This window comes from Prionailurus viverrinus, chromosome F2 (genome assembly GCF_022837055.1).
Source record: "Prionailurus viverrinus isolate Anna chromosome F2, UM_Priviv_1.0, whole genome shotgun sequence".
NCBI classification, from domain to species: Eukaryota; Metazoa; Chordata; class Mammalia; order Carnivora; family Felidae; genus Prionailurus; species Prionailurus viverrinus.
In genome coordinates this window covers 25,005,530-25,027,974 of record NC_062578.1, presented here as the reverse complement: position 1 = coordinate 25,027,974, position 22,445 = coordinate 25,005,530, and the positions used below count along the sequence as shown (strand labels likewise).

The following is a 22,445-nucleotide window of genomic DNA, read 5'->3' as shown; positions in this document are numbered from 1 at the left end:
TTCTATTTTTTGCTATACATATGCATTTATTGAAGTATTATGTAAATTTTATTTTCTATTTTTTTCTCAATATATCTGCTATTATCTAAATCAAAGCACACACTTTTTAAAATTTGTTTACCTCCTCCATTAATATATTCATTTATTCAACAAATATTAAAGACACTCACCAACTGTTAGGTACTATACCAGATGCCACAATATTCTTATTTTTTTAATAATTATTCCAACACACAGAATCTGGATACTTGTTAGAAGCTCAACACCACAGCCCACCCACAGGTCTTCAGAAGGTGGAGTTCATTCTGATGTTAAGAACCAGAGTTGAGAGCATTAGTAAAAAAGTACCTACAAAGAGCCAATATGTGGTATGTTGTAATTTGTTGCTAAAACTGTCCTTAAAAAATTACCTATTATTGCTTCACTTCCAATGTAATAGCAGTATCTTTGAACATTGCCCCCAACACTGTGTTTTGTTTTGTTTTGTTTTGTTTTGTTTTGTTTTGTTTTGTTTCCCCAAAAGTAAAGTTACCTATATAACAATATGGGAAAGAACACACAGATTTAAAATGCTTAAATCTGATTTCTGTCTTGCTTTTAAAATAAATCACTCCATTTCTCTCCTACTTCATCATAACCCCCAGGTCTAGAAATGGCTTTACATGATGAAGTTTTAACAGGTGACTATAATACTCCTGAGTCCTAAAATAAACATTAACATAGTTGGATCAGTGGCAGCGAGTTCCATAGTACTTAGCCAATCATTATCACTTCCCAACTACTCTTTTCACTTTACATGCTTTAATCTTCCAATAAATAAGAATTGCAATAATGGAAACATTGTCTGGTCTGCAGTTCAATGATATAATTAAGCTTCACACCGGGCTATAATTTGGGTGTCCCAGAGAGAAGATATTTATTGCCAACACACCCTAACAAATAAAAGCTGCTTAATGACTATGCATGAAAGCCTGTGTTAAAGGAGTTTTTTGTGCTCACTTCCTGGTTCAGAGGTGTAAGAGAGGATATAAAAGAATCATCTGATTTAGAGCAATTTTTTGCCATAATATAAGCAGAAGATAAAATTTATAAGAATAGCTCAAGTTCTTTAAAACTCTTGTTCTCATAACCTTACTTCAATACAAAGCATGTTTACAAAATCGTAGTCACTAACACACAATAAAGCTCAGGATTTGTGTGTGTAGTGTTTGTATGTGCCACGCTTACCTCAACTAATTACATGCACCCTATCTTAAACACAGTGCAAGGGGATAGTTTCATGAGGTTCATTAACATAAACAAATACCTGCCTGTCAGTTGGTAGTGCGTATTCAGTTCTAACTAAATGTGAGGTGACATACATGAGCAAACTCCATGAAAAGAAGAAGTAAAAGACGTTTACATAGCCAAAGTAGTAATAATAGTTGTATGCTGATCACATCTCAATTAAAAAAATAGTTATCACTATTTTCATTATTCTAAGAAAACCATAACAGTTTAGGAATATATGTATGTGGACTAATAATTATACAGTTACATTTATGATAAATTCATACAGAAAGAAAGGGAATCATCCAAGGTAGATGTAACTTGTTAAGTTTTGCCATGAAGGAAAGACAGAATTTCTAGATTCAACTTGGTTACTGCTTTCCAAAATTACTTATTCTCTCCCCTTTTGTATGATGAGTGTAATATTCCAATCAATTTACAACATTGAATTATTTGTGCTAGTATTTTAAATTGATTTTAAATGATAAAAAAATCAATGTTAGCTAAAATATGCATCTTCTATGATCCAGTAATTCTGTCCTTGGGAATACTGGACAGACTATGCGCTGACATCGCAGAGCTTGCTTGGGATTCTGTCTCCTTCACTCTCTGGCCCTCCCTCTCTCCCTGTATCTCTTAAAAAATAAATAAACACTTTTTTTAAAAAAAGAAAAGAATATTACCTCTGCTACTAACTAGTTGAATAATGTCCATCTATAAAATAAGAATGGAATCACTGGGTTGTTCTGAGGACTAAACAAGTTAAAGCAGGTAAGGCATTTAGAACAACGCCTGCCAATAATAAGTGCTCAATAAATATTAGATAATGCAATAGGAAAATTCAAACTTACAGAAGAAATAAAGATTAATTTTATCTGATTTTTTCTAAGTTTAGCATTTAGAGATTTTTCAAACACACAGAGTTATTAAAGTTATATTTAGTTTGATAATGACTTTTCCCATTACTCAGAAATTTAATATTAATTTTATCTAGTATTCAGAAGCATGATTCACACAAATTTCAGCTTTGTAGAACTTTAACATGATACAGTAGCTATATGAGCATTACTCTTTTCATATAAACAATGGTTACTTGTTTCCACGTGAGCTTCAAAGCTAATTTTAAGAATTGGAACTTAGTGGGTACTCAATGTCTAGAAAAATAGATAAGCTACAGAGGGGACACATTAAACTTTTGGTTAAGGATTCAACAGAGCTACTATTGCTTCAGTAAAAGTCTATCATCTGGACCTAGAATATAGACACTGTTCCTTACCCCTCTAAGCAGAAGTGGTAAAACATAAGAAATAGTCACCAGGTGGCTCAGTCAGTTAAGCATGTGATTTCGGCTCAGGTCACGATCTGACCTTATGGTTTGTGAGTTCGAGCCCCGCATCCTGCTCTCGGCTGTCAGAGTAGAGTCTGCTTCAGATCCTCTGTTCCCCTCTCTCTCTGTCTCTCCCCACCTCTCAAAAATAAATAAAATAAATATTTAGAAAAAACAAAAAACAAAAAAATAGTCACCAAGGAGCTTGTATTGTCACCGCCCCCCCCCCCCCCCCCCCCGGTCTTAGTGGTCTGTTCTGAAATTTGTTATTTGGTTCTCTTTCCACTACCTTTAGGGTTCTTTTGCACCTCTACTCTACAAATGAAATACAGCACTATAAAGAATGGATAGGTAATGTCCTCCATCTATCACCGCCACTCCCCAACACACAAAACACACAGACAATCAAAGTAGTGGTTTCCAAGGTCTCCATCACCAACCACAAAGAAGTGAAAGGTGCAGCTCAGAACTGTCCTGACAGGCACTGTGCCCGAGGGCAGAGGAGGGACAGCCCTCATCAGCTACAGCAGTGGCACCCGGAAGCATACCGGAAATGCAGATTCCCAGCTCCATCCACACATCAAAATTCTGCTGGTGGGGCCAATAATCTGCATGGTCACGAGGTCTCAGGTGATTCCAATGTCCACTCAACTTTGAGAATCACTTGTAAGTGCCATTCTGTGTAAACTGCCTCACAACTAAATCTTACAAGTAGCAGAAAGTCTAGAAGAACCATCAACTCTCTGGTGTAAACTAACCCTTTTTAACTCTATTTTATCTTCAAATATAATTGAGAGAAAAATGATAGGCTTTTCACTTTCATAAGTGTGAGAAAATATTGTCCCATAAATTGATTAAAAAGTCTATGACACGGGCACCTGGGTGGCTTAGGTGCTTGAGTTTCTGACTCTTGATTTCAGCTCAGGTCATGATCTCACAATACGCATGTTTGAGCCCTGCATTGGGCTCTTCACGCACGCACAAAAGCGCAGTCTCTCTCTCTCTCTCTCTCTCTCTCTCTCTCTCTCTCTCTCTCTCTCAAAAATAAATCAATAAACATTTTTTTAAAAAGTCTTTGACATATCTAATCTAAAAAACCAACTCAAAGTTAGATTGTCACAAAATTAAGTAAAAACTCATCCGAGATGATGAAAGAGTGGTATATAGATTGGATCTTACTGGAGTCACCACTGGATCCACACTCACCAAAACCACGGCCACTAGCTACATGTGGCTGCTGAGTACCTGAACTGTGCCTAGCGGGAACGGACATGTGCTGCAAGCATAAAAATGTCCTAGATGTTGAAAGTTTACTATGAAAAACAATGTAAACTATATAATTAATAATTTTTATGTTTATATTGATTAACACAGAAATGATATATTGGATATACTGGGTTAAGTAAAACGGATTATGAAAATTACTGTCCCTTGTTTCAACCTTCCTGCCATGCGGCTATGTTAAAAATATAAACAAGTACACATGGGGTTGCATGGCATTTCTATTGCAGAGTGCTGCTGTAGGGTCCTAAACCAGCAGTTAGCAATAATCGTATCTTAATCCAAACAAAAATGTATGTCATGAAACAAGTTTTCAAGTTATTAAAGTTTTCAAGTAGATTAAAGAATGTCTCTTTTTTTTTTTTTTTTACTTTATTAAATATTTAGTATTTCCTTTCTTCTCTTTTCCTCCTGGCCTTTCATTTTATCCCTTTTTACAATGTCCACTCAAGCTTCTGCTGCTGAGACCTCCCAGCCAGCTGGGCCGATGTGATTATCTGCAAACCATAAGTATGGAAGAAGGCACAAATCAGAGAAACTCCTGGCACCCTCTCTATGGAGGTGACATCTAAATGAGACGGGAAGGATGAAGATATTCAGGTCATGTTTATGTGTGAGAGGTGGGGGTGAGTTCGGAGGGTGTTTTGCATGTAAAGGGCAAAGTTAGACTTTTTGAGAACTGATTAAAGCTGGATATGGCCAAAGGTAAGAGAGTGGCCATAGGAAGGCAGAATGTCAAATGCCTCAGAGGCCACGACATTGTCTGGCCTTTATTCCTGGCACAATGGACAACCAATTGGATCGGTTTTGGCAAGGGGAGGATAGGTTCTTATTTATGTTTTAAGATCACCCTTGCAGGGAACAACATGGAAACTGAGAGAGCGGTTAACAAGACAGCTGGAGTTGCCCAGCTATGCAATTACTGTGGCCTGGATGACACGGCAGCAGAGAGGGGAGAGTAAGTGGAAATTGCGAGGCTCGTTTGGAGGTAATATTGGCAGGTCTCTGACTTGCTAACAAATCAGACCAGGTGTATAAGGAAAAAACAGAAATTCAGGATAACTCCTGGCTTATGGTTTAAGCGAAAAATTTAGAGGGTTCTTTTTAAAAATATCTACTTCCGGCACCATAACAGGAAGGATGGAGAGGAATCATGAAGATGAAAAGAAAGGATATTTCCATTTATTAAGAAACTGCCAAGTACTAGAAAATGGTGCTGGGTGGTGTCTTATATATGTTGTCCAATTTAAGTTTTTCAGGAACCCTCTGAAAGTAGGTAGTAATCCTTTAGATTAGAGACAGGCAAACTAAAGCACAAACAAGTTAAATAACTTGTCAAGGGTCACTCAGTAGCTTAGTCTACTGTCTAATTCCCTCTGTCTTAAATGCTTTACACATACCACCCCATACCAAGACTGATCATTTTCTCTAAATCAGTGAACTACTGTTCCTAAGATATTTATTGCAAGATGGCTAAAGACATAATGCGACCAATCTTCTAAGATTTGAGAACAGACCCATTGGAGTGAGCACACTGCTCCAAAGGCCCGTAATTTGCAATTATATTGTTAGTAAAACGAAAGCGTTTGTGAGAATGAATCCTGGAGCTTTTACTGTGAGCTGAGTTGTTAGGATTCTACCTGAGAAACTCTGAAACAATCTGTTTAATGCATAACTTCAAATACAGACACTGCCCTTTGTACCTTAGAGGCCTTGTGAATTGTTTCTCTCTCTCAACTAGGGAAGAGAGGACGCAGCCATGGACAGTGTCCCTCAGAACTGGTCTGGCATTTTCACGCTTTTGCCATCAGCATCAGTGGTGCTCTGCTGTATGTCTCTTTCCCATTAATTCATGAATTACACAGTTTAGCAACCCTTGAATTATTTCATATATTCCTTTGTACATCCAACACTTCTCACTTAAACTCAGCACTTCCAAATTAAGATGAGGTATGCATGTCTTACATACATGAGGCCTTGGACACAGTAGAGAGTGAAATCTGAAAGAAAGACGTATTTAAAATGTTTTTCCCAAAATGCAAACACAGTACCTGCCCTATTTTGCAGTTCAGCTTAATTGGGCATAGCTCTTTAACTTCTCGTAGTCTCAGGGATGCAAATATACATACCTACAGAATTTCCCTCCACTGCTAATCAAAACATTACCTCATTTACTCAAAGGCCAACATGGGAAATAGAAATATGTACATACAGAGCATATAGAAGTATTTAAAACAAAAAGACTTATTATTTATAGTCCAGATTATTCATAGAAGATTCATCCTTCTATGTATTATTCAGTGATTCTAGATGGTATCCACAAGCCACATCAATGTTTACCATATGTCCCAAACGGACAGACTGGTCAAAAGGGAAGATGCATGAAGGCAATAATGACAGAAGTATGGATAGGAGGTGAGTGTTAAGAGAGAAGAAGCCTTCTAGATGTCAACACAAATGGTTTTGGTTTTGGACTGAGCTGATATAATTTATAGTCTAAAACAAATGTATGCATTTCCATAAGGAAGATATGAATGTATAAGACTGTGATAAAGCTAACTCACTTTATGGTTACCCTGATGTTATGTGATGAATTGTGCTCCCCCCACCCTAACCCCCAAACCTAACCCCCAGTACCTCAAAATACAACTATAGTTAGAGACAGGGTCTTTAAAGAGCAATCAAGGTAAAAGGCGATCATACAGATGAGCCAAAACATAAAACTGGTGTAGTTATAAGAGAAGACTAGGATACAGACACTCACAAAAGTAACACCAAGACACAAGAAGATGGCCATCTGTAAGCTAAGGGGAGAGGACTCAGAAGAAACCAGATCTGCCAACACCTTGATCCTGGACATCTAGGCCCCAAAGCTGCAAGAAAATAAATTTCTGTTTTCAAAACACCCAGCCTGTGGCATTTTGTTACGGCAGCCCCAGCATACTAAAACACTTACATTAAAAAAAGATTTTATTCATTAGTTTTCTTCAACTAGACAAAAAAATATTTTTGAGATTAGCTCTGGATACTTTCCTTTTATATCTGGCATACACGATATTAACAAGAGGAACTATGTCTTTGGTGTATATATTTGTATAAAAATGGATTCATATAATTCATTTATTACATATATATATATATATATATATATATATATATATATAGACATATGTCAGTATCCAGGAATAAGTGATTTATAGATTACAACATTTACCACAAGCCAACTTGAATGAGAATTATTTTTGTATTTATTTCTCCCAACTATTTTGCTAATTCTTAAACTCTAGGAATTCTATTTATTCCTTATGTCACTTAAGCCACTATATGTTTTGCACATAATACTCACTCAAAAACTCTTGCTTAATTGAATTACAATGCTTTTAAAAATTTTTTTCTAATGTTTTATTTATTTTTGACAGAGAGAGAGATAGAAACAAAGTATGAGTGGGGGTGGGGCTGAGAGAGAGAGAGGGAGACACAGAATCTGAAGCAGGGTCCAGGTTCTGAGCTGTCAGCACACAGCCTGACGTGGGGCTCGAACTCAGGAGCTGTGAGATCATGACCTGAGCCGAAGTCAGCTGCTTAGTGGATTGAGCCACTCAGGTGCCCCAAATTATAACACTTATTAATGAAGGATACATTTTTATCATAGCTACTGGTTTCAAATATACAAGTTATCAATTCAGTTTCACAAAATGAAATGTCATGTTTCAGACTCATAAGAAAAAGTACGTGTGTTCTATAGGTAGAAAATGGCAATGTCATTAAAATTGTTCTAGGCTTAAATAAGAGAAGTATGTTACTCATGCATATTGTTTGTTCTCCATTATAATTTAAGTGTTTCATGCAGTTTGAGGACATATATCAAAAATACTCTCTACTTAGATAACAATTACTTTGCAAGTTGTAGTAAGATTCAACTTTCTGGGAATCAGTGCATAAATAGAAGAAAAATATGACCATTAAAATTCATAAGTCATGTGGTAACAGAAACTACTTCAATATATACTACATATTCTAGGTATAAATATATTTATATTTCCTATTTGACATATCTATAACGAAGATAATTTCAGGTAGCAGAATTCTTTGTCCAGAAAGAAGTTTATCAATTAACTAAGAAAGGAAAATCATCTTTTAAAACACTCTAGGTCTTCTAAATTGTAAGTCTTGCTTCCTAAGAAGTTTCTTTAACAAATAATCAAGACCTAAGAAACTTTTCAACAGGGACCCTTGGGTGGCTTAGTCAGTTGAGCATCCAACTTCAGTTCAGGTCATGATCTTGCGGTTCATGAGTTTAAGCCCCACATCAGGTTTGCTGCTGTCAGCACAAAGCCCACTTCAGATCCTCTGTCCCCATCTCTCTGCTCCTCCCCACCCCACCCCCGATTACACCCTCTCAAAAACTAGTTAAAATTCTTAGTCAATACCATAAGCATCACGTTTTATTTCATCAAATATGTGCTATCATAATTGTTATTCTTGATTTAATAAATTAGTTTCAGTGCACCTGGGTGCCTCAGTCGGTTGAGCGTCCGACTTGGGCTCAGGTCATGATCTCACTGCTCGTGAGTTCGAGGTCTGCATCGGGCTCTGTGCTGATGGCTCAGACCCCGGAGCCGGCTTTGGATTCTGTGTCTCCCTCTCTCTCTGCCCCTAACCCACTCACATTCTGTCTCTATCTCTCTCAAAAATAAACATTAAAAAAATTTTTAAATAAATTAGTTTCAATTAAAAGCTAATTTTAATTGAAATTAATTTATTAAATTCAGTGTTTTACAATCTATTCTGTCTCAGACGTCAATCCACCATGCTATTTGTTTATATATGAAGTATCAGATAAGTTACTTTAACTTGATAGATGATCAAATGAGTCCATTGAAATCATTTACATGCATCATATAAATAATGATAATTATTTCCAAAACATAAGGAAAATAAAATTAACTTCTTTAATTTAGACTTAAAAGATACTGTGAAAATTGAGATGAGATTAATTGAATAACAACTCTATTAGAAAAAGAAATTGAGTTCTGGTGTTGAATGGCCTTGGTTCACCCCTAACACCCCTGGCTGTGCAGTCTCAACCAGGTATTTACCTCTTTGCCTCAGTTTCCTCATCTGCACAATGGAGATAATAATAGTTTATATCTTATGGTGTTAGTGTAAAGCTTAAATGATTTATGTGAGGCACTTAGTGCCCAGCACACAGAAAGTGTTTAATAAATGTTAACTAGTCCTAGTGATTAATGATGGTAATAAGTATGTGTATACGTGTTTATATTTATATGTATGTATATAAAACCTACAGAAATAGGGATAAATATATAGAAATATTAATTTGATAGAAAGAGGATGCAAACTATGAAGAAATCTCATTATATGCCTTGTGTCTGACTCTATACTGAACTCTTTAAATGCTATCTCATTTAACTTTTTTTTTTCTTTTTTTAGTAGGCTCTACACCCAAAGTGGGGCTTGAACTCATGATCCCGAGATCAAGAATCCCATGTTCTACCTATTGAGCCAGTCAGGAGTTCCTCATTTAATTCTAACAACACACTGTGCCCATGAGGAAGGTGGGGCTCTGGTCAGTTGGGTAACATGCCCAAAGTCCTACAGCTTTGAATTAAGTCTAATTGACTCCAAAGCCAGCATAGTCTTTCCAATGCCCCAAACTATCTAAGTAGTATACACTTGATGAGAAGGATTTTGCAAATATGCTTTAAAAGACACTCTGACATTCCAGGTTAATCTGTGAGAAAACTGCAGTCCCATGTTAAATCTGCATAGACATACTACACAGCACTAGAGCATTTCTTAAAGTGAATTTGGAATGATTACACAAAAGATATACAGGTAATATACAACAATATGTATGGACACATTAAACATAATCAATTTTAATTCACTTTTACATTCTTGGTAAGAGAGTATTTTGAATATGAATAAATCCCTCACTGGAGAATATGAGTATTTCAGTTACTCTGGCTTACCATCCTGTTATTTCTTTACCATGAAAAGAACCCAAAGGAGTTAGAAATGGATGAAACTTGCAAAAAACGGAGCAAATGGGGAAATGCCAAAACTTCCAAGAGAGAAAAGAAAGAAAAATGAAGGAAGGAAGGAAGGAAGGAAGGAAGGAAGGAAGGAAGGAAGAAAGGAAGGGAGTTAGGGAGAAAGAAAGAGAGAGAAATCCTAAATTGTGAGATTGTTCAGCATGTAATTTTTTTCCTGTTTCTGAAGCTGACAAGTGGTACATGTGATTGGTATGGGAAAAGAAGTCAGGGCCCTGGACAGGACAATGGAGACAGAATATACTCAACCAAAATATACAGGTGATATTTAAAAACTTCCCATTATCTTTGAACTTCCCCAAACTAAAAAAATAATGAAATTAAAAAAATAAAAAACTAGGTCACACTATATGTTTCCTTAGCAAATTAACTAACACATACAGTTTTACTTTATTCACCTAGAATCAGTTTACAAATACAGGAAAATTAAAAGAAAAATCACAGAGTCTAGAAAATCCTCTGAGATTCTGCAATTTTTGTAAAACATTTCTACATTAACTGTGAATTGTCATTTTCAAAGTATAACTATACTCCCCAACCTTTACCAGGGTCTACTATACCCTCTCCCAGAGCTCAGTAGGACACTGCCCTCTGCCCCACTGGGAAAGTGTACTCTTGAGCCCTTGCGACCAACCCAAGCGTCATTCTTGCCTCACACATTAAACTCACACACACACACACACACACACACACACACACACACACAGACATTAGCTAAAAAGAATTGGCTCAAAATCCAAAAATTTACATTTGACATTGACTACACACACCTCCAAGTCTTTGTCTTCCCATGGCTGTCAGAGGAGTTAAATAAAATAATGTAGGGGAAAACAGTATAAACTGTGCATATAAAAGAATTCCATAAACTGCAAAGGTCACATATTAGTATAATTATTGTTATTATACTGGTATTTATTAATATTGGTGCTCACACAAAAAAAAGACAGTCTAAGTTCCATACATGACATTAAAAAGTATCTATTTTCAAGCCTCTTCCTATTTTTGTAAAATCACTTTCTACCACCTTCTCCTGCTTTACTATACATTGGAGCCTCATAAAACCATAAAACTAGCTTTATTTTTTCACTTGCACATTATTCTTTTTATAATTGAATTATCATTTATTTTCTTCATCTCTTGGTCAAATTGTACCCCTTGTACAAAACATAAATTCATATGGGGAAGAATACTTTAAACATATCTGATAAAGGACTTGTAGCTATAAAATATATAGAACTCTTACAACTTGATAATAAGAAGACAACTCAAATTTTAAAAGGTGTAGGGAGATGCATAGGTATTGAACAAAACTTCATCAAAGTACATGCACATACATAAGCTCATGAAAAGATGCTCAGATACATTCATCATTAGGAAAATGCAAATTGAAACCACAATGAGATCTCATTGCATATCTTTTAGAATGTCTAAAATTAAAAGACTGGGCATACCAAGTGTTAGCAAGAATGCAAAGAAACTAGAACTACTAGTGGGAACATAAATTGGTACAATTACTCAGGAAACCAGTTTGACAGTCTCTTCTATATGATCCATCCATTATACTTCATTCATTCATTCATTCATTCATTCATTTTAATGTTATTTATTCTTGAGAGAGAGAGAGAGAGAGAGAGAGAGACAGAGACAGAGACAGAGCACGAGTGGGGGAGGGGCAGAGGGAGAGAAAGACACAGAATCTGAGCTGTCAGCACAGAGCCCGATGCGGGGCTGGAACTCACGTACTGTTAGAGCAGGACCTGAGCCGAAGTCGGATGCTTAACCGACTGAGCCACCCAGGCGCCCCTAGCCATTATACTTCTAAGTAATTACAGTTGACCTTTGAACAACAGAGGTTAGGGACACTGACTCCCCCCCCCCACACACACACACAAATGCAGTTGAAACTCCACATATGACTTTTGATTTCCCCAAACCTTACCTACTAACAGCCTACTGTTAACTGGAAGCCTTACAAATAGCATAAACAGTTGATTAACACACACTTTGTATGTTATATGTATTATATACTGTATTCTTACAATACAGTAAGCTAGAAAAAAGAAAATGTTATTGAGAAAATCATAAGGAAGAGAAAATATATTCAAAGTACCACGTATAAGTGGGTCTGTGCAGTTCAAACCCATGTTTTCAAGGGTCAGCTGTATACAAAATAAAGGGAAGGATATGTTCACACGACAACTTTGTTCAGGAATGTTCATAACAGCTTTACTTGCAAAAGCCAAAACTGAAACAGAAATGAAACAATTCAAATGGTCATCAACAGGTCAATATAAACAATGCTATTTAGCAAACAAATAAACAAGAATTGAGAGATGCAACAGAATGAATGAATCTTAAAAGAATTATGCTGAGTTAAAGAAGTCAGACACAAAAGAATACTGTGTGATCCCATGGATATAAAATTCTAGAAAATGCAAACTAATTTGCAAGGGCAGAAAGTAGATCAGTAGTTATCTGAGGTAGGAGCGGGAGGTAGGGTTTATAAAGGACCCTGAAAAAACCTTTCAGGTGTTGGCTACATTCACTACCTTTATTGTGAATGCTTCACTGGTATATACATATGTCTAAGCTTTTTAAATTGTTCACTTTAAATATATGCAGCTTATTATATGTCAATTGTACCTCATATCTGTTTTTTTAAAGGAATAAATAAGCTGATACATACAACATGACAGAATCTCAAAATTATTATGCTAAACGAAAAAAAGCAGGACACAAAAGGCTATACACTATTACACTATTTTACTTTTTTATTATTTTTAATTTTTTTTATTTGAGGTGGGGGGGCGCGAGCGGCAGAGGGAGAGAGAGAGAGAATCTTAAGCACACTCCATACTCAGTGTAGAGCCCAACCCAGGGCTCAATCCCATGACCCTGGGATCATGACCTGAGTAGAAATCAAGAGTTGGACACTCAACTGACTGGGCCACCCAGGTGCCCCTACACTATTCTATTTATATATTATTCTGGAAAAGGCAACACTGGAGATAGAAATTACATCATTGGTTGCTGTGGAGAGATGGAAGGGGCTGTCTGCTAAACAGCATGAGGGAATTTGGGGTAAAGTGGGTACAGAAATGTTCTATATTGCATTGTGGTAGTGATTGCACGATTGCATACATCGGTCAAAACTCACTGAAAAGGATGGATTTTACTCAATGGAAGTTCTATCTCAATATAATTATCTCAATATCAATAGATTATATCCCTCTTAACTTAAAGATAAAGGATTTACTATGTCATCTCTTGTGCAACCTACTCCAGGAAAAGTTAGTGGGCTTTCTGGTAGGTTTCTGTAATCCTTCTCCGGTACTCTATATTTGCACTTATCACAGGAATAGTGTTTTTATTCATATCCCCAACCAGACATGAAAAACTTAGGAGAGAATCATTTCCAGTCATTGCTTAATCCCCAATAGAGAATATAGTGCTGGAAAATCAGGTTTCTAACAAAAAGTTTAATTCTATTCTTGGTATTTCAACTTCCTCCTCCCTTACAGTTATTTCATTCAGTGAGCACATACTCATTAAGCTTTAGCTAAATGCCCAACTAAAGAAGTGGGCAAGAGCAATACGGTTCCTGCCCTCAGAGGCCCAACAATTGGTCTGGAAGAATGATCATCAAACATCCAAACACGATGTGTGATAAAGTTGGTAAGCATCACGTCAGGGAGGGAGCAAGATCCAAGGAAGTTGATGTATTGGATCAGGAGTCAGGAAAGATTTTGAAGGTGTTTTGTTTTTGTTTTTTTTTTTTTTATGCACCAACCTACAAGATAAGTGGAAGTTGGCTAAAATGCTGAGGGAAAAATGATGCTGATGGTGGCTAAGAGTGCCAAAGAATAGAAGCAGCACCCTGAAGGCACAGAGCATGGTACATTTGAGAAACTAAGACATTTATTCCAGCTGAAGGAAAGTAAGGGATCTCAAGAAAAGAGAAGTGAAGTTTTAATTGCAAATCATGGACCAAGTTACATAGCACTTCATGCTAAGGGCATTAAGAAGTTAACAGATTGTTTCAAATGAAGGGAAACACGGGGCACCGGGGTGGCTCAGTCACTTGAGCTTCCCACTTCAACTTCGGCTCAGGTCATGATCTCACAGTTAGTGACTGAGCCCTGCATCAGGCTCTGTGCTGACAGCTCAGAGCCTGGAGCCTGCTTTGGATTCTGTGTCTCCCTCTCTCTCTGCCTCTCCTCTGCTCGTTTCTCTCTCTCTCTCTCTCTCTCTCTCTCTCTCTCTCTCTCTCAAAAATGAATGAATGTTAAAAGAATTTTAAATGAAAGGAAAACACAAAACAAAATAAAACAATGATCCAATCGGTATTCTCTACATCTGTCTAACTGCTACTTGGGAAACTGACTGGAGGCTGGTAAGACTAGGAAGGGAAAACGGTTGCTGCAAAAATTCAGGTTAGAAATAATCATTATTTTGTTGAAAATTAGCCTAACATAGGGAGACAGTCCTCTCCATAAGTACCTAACAATCTGACTCAAATGCTTTCAGTCAATCTTAAGGGAAAAAAAAAAAAAAAAGAGGGTGAACTTTAATAACCCAACCTACTTACATACTTTTGATGGCCCTTCAATGCCTAGAGGACAGAGCCCAACTCTTTGGCACCCAGTCACAATGTGGCCCAGTGTGCCTTCTTCACATCATCCCTGCCATACCACCTGCTCCAACTTTAATCTCCTCTGTCCCAAACACCTTTCTGATTCTTCCCTACTCAACAACTTCTAACCAGAGAATCATTAACTCCTCTCCAGGTTAGTCAGGCTAAATGTATCCTTTGTGTTACCATTTTCCATGGTACTTCTATCCATTATACTAATGGAATAGTTGTCACCTTACATTATTGATGATTCTATGTATTTGTCTTCCAAGCAGATTCTTTGTGTTTGAGGGCAGGGACTCAACTTTATTTATATTTGTATTCCAGGCACCTAGTATGGTGTGTATAACTTAATGCCTGCTAAATTAACGTATATCAACTTCATGTGCAACCTATAGCCACGATGTCTGAAACAAGAAAATGCAAAACAAACAAACAAATAGTGGGACAGATGTCATAATCTTAAGTATGCTAAGAGCATGAGAAAAACACAACACAGTATGTGAGCCTAGAGGAACAATACTCAAAGATTCAAAATATTAAAAATTACTAAGTTACTGGGCCCAGATGATGTGATTAGCTAATACTTTTAAATGAGATGAGGACATGGGGCGCCTGGGTGGCTCAGTCAGTTGAGTGTCCGACTTCGGCTCAGGTCATGACCTCACAGTTTGTGAGTTTGAGCCCTGCATCAGGCTCTGTGCTAACCGCTTGCTCTGAGCCTGGAGCCTGCTTCAGATTCTGTGTCTCCTTCTCTCTCTGCCCCTCCCCTGCTCATGCTTTGTCTCACTCTGTTTCTCAAAAATAAATCAATGTAAAAAAAATTAAAAAAAAAAATCTTAAAAAAAAATAAATGAGATGAGGACACAATGCCTAGATGCTTATGCTGACTTTTTGCTATCATATATAACTGTGATTCTGCTATACTGAAACAGAGTATAGAGAAAGTATCAAACTTTCAAAAAATGAAATGCTTGGTATAAATAATACAAGCATTAATACCCATATACTTTGAGAGTAACGACTATTCTCATGTTACAACTTTTTAAACTCAGGCACAGAAACATTAAGTCACTTACTCAGGGATACAAAGCTGGCAGAGAGCAAAACAGATTTGCACACAGATCTTAATGATCCAAACTCCATGCTCTAATCACTGAACATACTCAGGGCAATCCCTGTACCCTGTTTAGCTAAAAGCACCATGAAGTCAGGAACTATGTCTATCTTATTCATCATTGTATCTCTGAGGCCTATTAGAGGGCTTACCCAGGTCTCTAGGGCTCTATAAACTCTTGAAGACATACGTAATTTGTTTGTGTATGCAAATAGAATTTCTCTAGAAAGAAGGTCAATAAAAACAGGTGACACTTATTAACAACTTACTGTAAATCAAGTAGTGTTTTAGATGAATTATCTCATTCTATGAAAACAACAGCAGCAACACAGAATACATAGTGGGTACTTAATGTATGCCAAATCATTGTTCTAAATGTTTTCATGTATTAACGTATATAATCAGTATACCAATTCTATAAGATAGGTATTATAATCCCATACACTTCAAAAATGAAAAAAGATGGACTTGCCCACGTCCCCTCCTCCCTACTCCCCTATTAGTAAATGGTAGGGCAGGGATAAAAACCTCTCTACATGAAACAAAGCCTTCTTTCTTGGCTTATATGCCGTGAGTTGGTCATCCTCGAAGACCTTCATGTCCATCAAAATGTTAAGAAAAATCACAAAAAAAGAAAAAGACAATGAAATCCTTATGCATTTTCCAGAAAACCATCTTGATAAAACCAATGGTTTTCATGGCAACACAACATCAGAGGCTATGAGCTAATTCTCCCATGCAGAGATCATACTGTGCCATTATGTATTAAATATAAGTTAAGAAGTATAGGCAATAGGGCAGATCTGTTCTTGAAGGTGTATCCATAATGAATGGGCACAATAGTATTGAGTTACAAAGGCACTTAGTTTCACAAGCACATCTGTATACATACAGCTCCCAATACATCAGGAGCAGGGTTTCTATGAGCCCTTACAGACTTGTGACTCAGAAAAGTACCTTCCCTAGGTAACACTCAGATGAAAGCAAAGGAACATAGTTTGGCCTGCAGGGTGGGATCAAGGTTTCAGTGCTCACGTCCCCTTCAGTTGGTCATCCCTGTGCAGTGAGCAACCCGATGACCCCGTAGAGCAGCCATTGTTACTCTCATGGCCTAGAGCCATGGGGACTGGATTTGAATCCCCAGTTTTATCACCTGGACATGTGTAACTTTAGTGGAGTTTTTAAATGTCTCTGTGCTTCATTTTTCCCATTTGAAAATGGGGACAATATTAGTATGAACTACAGAAATTTGTTTAAAGAATATACGAGAAAGAAAAAAAACGCATATAAATAACTTATAACAGTTTATAGCACATACTAAGAATTCAGTATTAGATAAATATGTATATTACACATACATATAAGTATATATTATATATATTCTTGATATTCCTAAACAAGTTGTCCAGCTGTAAGAGTAAGCCATTTTTGAAACACTCCTTGTGTCTGTGTATGAGCTGATCAATATTAGCAGGTGACAGTTCCTATGTGGAGAGCGAACAGAACGGATTCTACCTGAAGGTATCATTGCACATCTGGTTATTTTGTTTGCATCTATAGCTTAAGGATCTAAAGCTATGATATCTCATCTAAAATTGAGCTTTCATTTCCAGGAGTGTGAAACCTCTTTAACGAAGGTGGCAAACATGTAAGTCAAGAGCCAAAAATCCCAACAGCAACTACAAGGCACACCAGAGCCACATGTTTGTGACCCAGGAATTCTTACTTACCATGTATCAGCATCTCTAGCCATTTAGTAAATGGAAAGATAGTAGCAAATGCAGTGGTATCATTAAGCTCAAAATGAGATGGTATTTTGAAATGCAGTCAAGTCCTTTTCTACTTTCTTATATTTTTAAAACAAAATTCTCAAGCTCTCCAAGTCAGATGTTCCAAGACTGGTTTATATAATTTCCAAATTATAAAACTCCAACAAGGAGAAATCAATTTTTCTATCAGATTGGCAACATTTTAAACACACCAATATTATCCAGTGTTGGCAAGAGCATAGCAAATACGCTGTGGGTACTTAAGAAGTTTCCTTGCAATATCTATTGAATTTGAAGTGAACATCCCCCTAGAGCCAGCAATTCTCTTCTCAGAATAAATCTTCTGCAGTACCCTTGCAAAGATAATGTACACAGACATTCACTGCATCACTATTTGTAAGATCAAGGTTTCAGTCCTCACTTCCCCCTTAGCTGGTCACCTCTGCGCAGTGAACAACCCTACGACCAAGTGAATATTCTGTGATATGGTGGCTGGCTACACTGGGTAGATACATTAAGAAAAGAAGAATCTTCATATATTGACAGAGAAATATTTGATAAATATTAACTGAAAAATAAACTTCAAAACACTGGTATGATATTGATATGAGCCATTAGCCAATCTTTTGCAATAATAAAAGAAAAATTCCTGTGGTCACACACATGAAGGGACACAAACCCAACTATCAATGGCAGTTACACATATGAAGTGGAATAGGGAAGGGGGTTCACTTTATATTTTACTATAATATTCATGTTGCTTTATAAGCAAGTACTATTTTCAGAATTCACAGAAATAACAAAAAATTTCAAAGAAATGGGGCACTCAAAACCAAAATTATTTGCATGAGTGTATTAAAAAAAAAGCTTAGCAATCCCCCCAAAATTTGCACTGTCCCATATGCTTAGATAACAACTACAGAGTAAAAGGCTTAAAAGATCTTAATAGACCCATATAGTACTTTAAGCATTGTACTACCCTCCTAAAGCATGTTGAGAAAAATTACATATTTATAGGCCCATAAATGGAGCTTAGGAGAAATGGAAAGAGAACAATGGCTCTCAATTTCCGTTCCAGTTTTTTTTTTTGTTTTTTTTTTTTTTAAGTAATCTTTACACCCAATGAGGGGATGGAACTCAGGACCCTCAAGACCAAGAGTCACATGCTCCACCAACAGAGCCAGCCAAGAACCCCTCTTCTCCACTTTGAAAAGAGAAAACTGAGTAGTTTAGCAACACTCACACCTCTGTCTCCTCTTCCCCCAGGGAGGAGCCAACCCTACTGGGCCACTGACTTCAACACACAATAATATATCAGGTGGCTTGATGATGTGTCCACAAAAGAGGAAAAACAGAGAAAGGTGTGGTGAGCGGGTGGGAACTGCGGGATTATTATGTAAAAGTAGGGATAGCAGGAGAGGAAGAGTATTTTAATGAGGAGTAAATGTTTGTGAAGAGGGAGAAGATACAGATAAAACGGATGGAAAAGTGGGAAAAGGAACAGAACAAAACCAGGAAATGTTGCTATCTATGAGGTGGTAAGCTTTCAGGACAACCCTTTAGGTTTAGAGCTTCTGTATTCTGTGCTCTCCAGCCCTTGTTGTCAAATGAAAGTTTACTGAAGACTGCAGGTTGGAGAGGGGTCCTTGGACTTTTTTGAGCAAGCCTTAGTAACAGGCTCATTAGGTATGAAGCACATACTGTATTCAATTCAAAGATCACATCACGTGCTGGCTTATTCTCCTTAGACACGGAAACACTCAAATGGCGCAGTGTTCAAACAAGCTTGCAAGGGATCTCTGCCCAAAGGAAGCAAAATTGGTTTAGATAGAATTTTATATATTCATGTACAAATATAGTTATACCTATCTATATAGATAGATATTAACTACGACTATTGATATATATTACAGATAACTATAACTATAGATCTATAGATTATCTATAGTTATATCTATAGATCTATAGATTATCTATAGTTCTAGATACAGCTATATATGTATGTTTCCCATATAATCTCCCAGCAGCCTCACCGGAAGATGCCCACTCCCAAAACGTCTCTATGGGAGAACTGAGTGAGACTGGAGCAAGGCGTTGGGATGATGCTCCAGGACCAAGCACCTCCCCACAAACCTCAGGGGCCCGTAGATATCCATTTGCCCTGGCCTTGCCCCAGGCCAAGGTTGGGGGGGGGGGGGGGGGAACAAAAACAAAACTCCACCGAAGCCCCCGGAGACCTGGCAACCATGTGATCCGCCGACGACACCAAAGCTTTGTCTCCCAAACAAATCCAACTTTTTTTTTTACTTTTTCTGGGTGAGCGGCTTGCGCGTGCCCCCCACCGCCCCTCCTGCAACCCTTTCTTCTTCCCTCCACCGCAGGCTGGGGGAGGCCTCGAGGTGTCTCCTTTCATCCCTGCCTGGCGTAGGAATCCCAAGGCTCAGCCGCTCGCGGGCGGGCGGGCGGGCGCCCCTCCTTCAGCAGCCCGAGGGGCCCCGAGACTCCTCCCGCCCGACACCGGCCGGGGGCGGCGGACTCGGGCTCGGCCCCCGGCGCGCGCGGCGCGGGCAGAGAAACTTACCTGCGCGGAGGCGCTCCCGGAGCTCCCGCGTCGCAGTCAGCTGCGCCGCAGCCGCCGCATCTCCCAGCGGCCCGTTCCCCCCACCCACCCCAGCAGCGGCGTCCCGTGCCGCACTTTTCCGAGCCTGGGAAGTTGGCTGAAAGCGCGGAGGTGGGAGGTGGGGGTGGGGCTGGGGGGAGCTGGGAGAGGAGGCTTAAGGATTTTGTGGTTTGTTTGTTTGTTTGTTTGTCTTGATCTCTAGCAAAGACTTTTGACCGTATGCTGAAGGATATTAGTTTTGCTCAATGGCGACAAGGCAGCGGCCTGACTCTCACCGAACGATCGATTTACTAAACAAACTGAAACGTGGGTGGGGATGTTAAACAGTAACCAGCAGCCTCAATGAAAACTGAAAGCGGCGAGGCCGCCACCGCCTCGGCGCGCGCATTTCCCTGTTCCCAAGGCCCCTGGGTGACCGGCGGGCGGGCCAGCAAGTCCCGAACCCCGGCCTCCCGTTGACCGTAGTGGCTCACCGGGGCCTCCCCGAGGCCGCCCGGAGGTAACTGCCACACGCCACATGCCTAAATTCCCACCATCAGGGTGAGGCCCTCCAACGCTTGACCGTTTGGAGTCCTCGCCAGCCTCCCGCACTGGGGGAGCCCCACCAGCTTCCGCGCCCGGCCCGCACTGCGGGCACCGTCCTCTCCCGGTCACGCCTAGTCTAGGGCGGTGTCAACCTTGAGGCAGTGCGTTTGGACCGACGTTGTGGAGAAAGCCTGCTGACCCCAGAATGCAGATATAATTCTGAGCCAATGAGGTCCAGAAAAGGGCCGGAAGTATTATTGAAGGGAACTGAATAGGTTCCTAGGGACAGCACTGCGGCCACACCACTAGGGGAAGACGCAACCATTTCATTAATCTGCACCTTGGCCGCTGGGGTTAACTTCTGCCCGGATGGTTGTGGCCACCTTGCTCAGCAAGAGTTCTGGGAAGAGGTGGGAGACTAGTTTCCCCTTCCCCTGCCTACCCAGCCACCTGTGGATTCAGTCATTAAGTACCTCTTTACATATGTATCTGATGGAAAGCTTTCTTTCTCCCTCTCAAACCCTAGGCGCCTTCTCAAGCTTTAGACTTCACGAAATGATGCTCAGACCCTTTCGGCACTTGCTGGTCATCTGGGCCAGGCTTTTGTTCACTAGGCAATATAGCCCAAAAGCTGTGGCTTTAAAAAACATCTCAACAATTTAACTTGGTGGTTTCGGGAATGAATGACTTCAGGTCAAACAAGTAATTATCCTCATGAGATAAATAGTTACTTAATCCGTAAGGTTTTTCTTTTCCGACCAGGGGGGTGGCGGTTATTTTAAGACTGTAATAACAATGCCAAGGAGATCAAAGAGCTAGGTATTTTTTTCTTTTTCTTTTTAGATCGGGCTTACAAAACTTTCTCAGTTTCCTCCTTCTGAATCTCTTGCTCAAAGGCTCTTTTAAAAACAAGTAGTTGGTTGTTTTAGAAATCAGAACAAAGGAGAGAAATCATATACTATTTTCTTTAAATCGACCCTCTTGAGCAAAACACATTCTTTGGGTCCTTGTTGCCCACGCGGTGCGCAAACCGAGTCACCAAAGCGGCCTCTGTCCACGTGGGCTCCAGGAAAGCGTTCAGAGACAGTTGAGGCAGAAGGGTAACAATTAACGGCTTATGCTTGTTACACGAGTCTTTCATAGGTGTGCTGTTTAAAGATCACCTGGGGACATTCTCCTTAAAACTATTCCCAGATCCTTAGTGAATATTGTCATATGTGAAAATATAAATATAGTTCCCACAAAACGCTAACAGTCTGAAGACAAATTCTCCGTCCCCATTCACGGAAGCTTTAATGCTTACCTGACATCCCATCCGTTATTCCCAGCAGAGAAGCCATATTTTAGTTCGAGAGTTTGCGTTTACTCCACTACTAACAATGTGTGATGTGAATGGGTTCGGTTTGGGGTGATCAATTCATCATCGATGTGTAGTAGGTTCACTGATCTACCAGGAAATGATCATCACCATGTTCTGTGTTCACAGTTATTTTGACACAACATGTAGAACCTTTGCCAGAGAATTTTGTCACAAGGATTTTGACTAGCGGTGAGAGAAATGACAGTGCAATTAAAGAAGTATAAACTCTGTTAAGACTTAGGTATTATTTAAAGGAAGCACTGCATTTGTTTAATTTAGAAAAATCTCCAAGAGTTTCTGTAGCACGGCCAAACCTGCCTTGCCCACTGCAAGAAGGGGGTGGCTTCAGATGACTAAACAAACAAACAAACAAACAAACAAACAAAAAAGGACCTTAAGAGCTAAGGAAGGTAGGAGAAGTTGGCTCAGCAGTCTTTACTAGAACAGCCAATGCCAACTGACAAAAC

The 22,445-nt window shown here is 38.9% G+C and overlaps 1 protein-coding gene across 2 annotated transcripts in view; it reads right to left on the bottom strand.

Annotated features, from left to right (window-relative positions):
• Positions 1–20,806, bottom strand: part of HNF4G (hepatocyte nuclear factor 4 gamma) — a 129,379-nt gene extending 108,573 nt beyond the window's left edge. For both annotated transcript variants that reach the window (XM_047842355.1, XM_047842356.1), the window contains exon 1: positions 20,055–20,806. The gene's annotated coding sequence lies outside the window, so the exon portion shown is untranslated. The remainder of the gene's footprint in view (positions 1–20,054) is intronic.
• Positions 20,807–22,445: the final 1,639 nt, after the last annotated feature.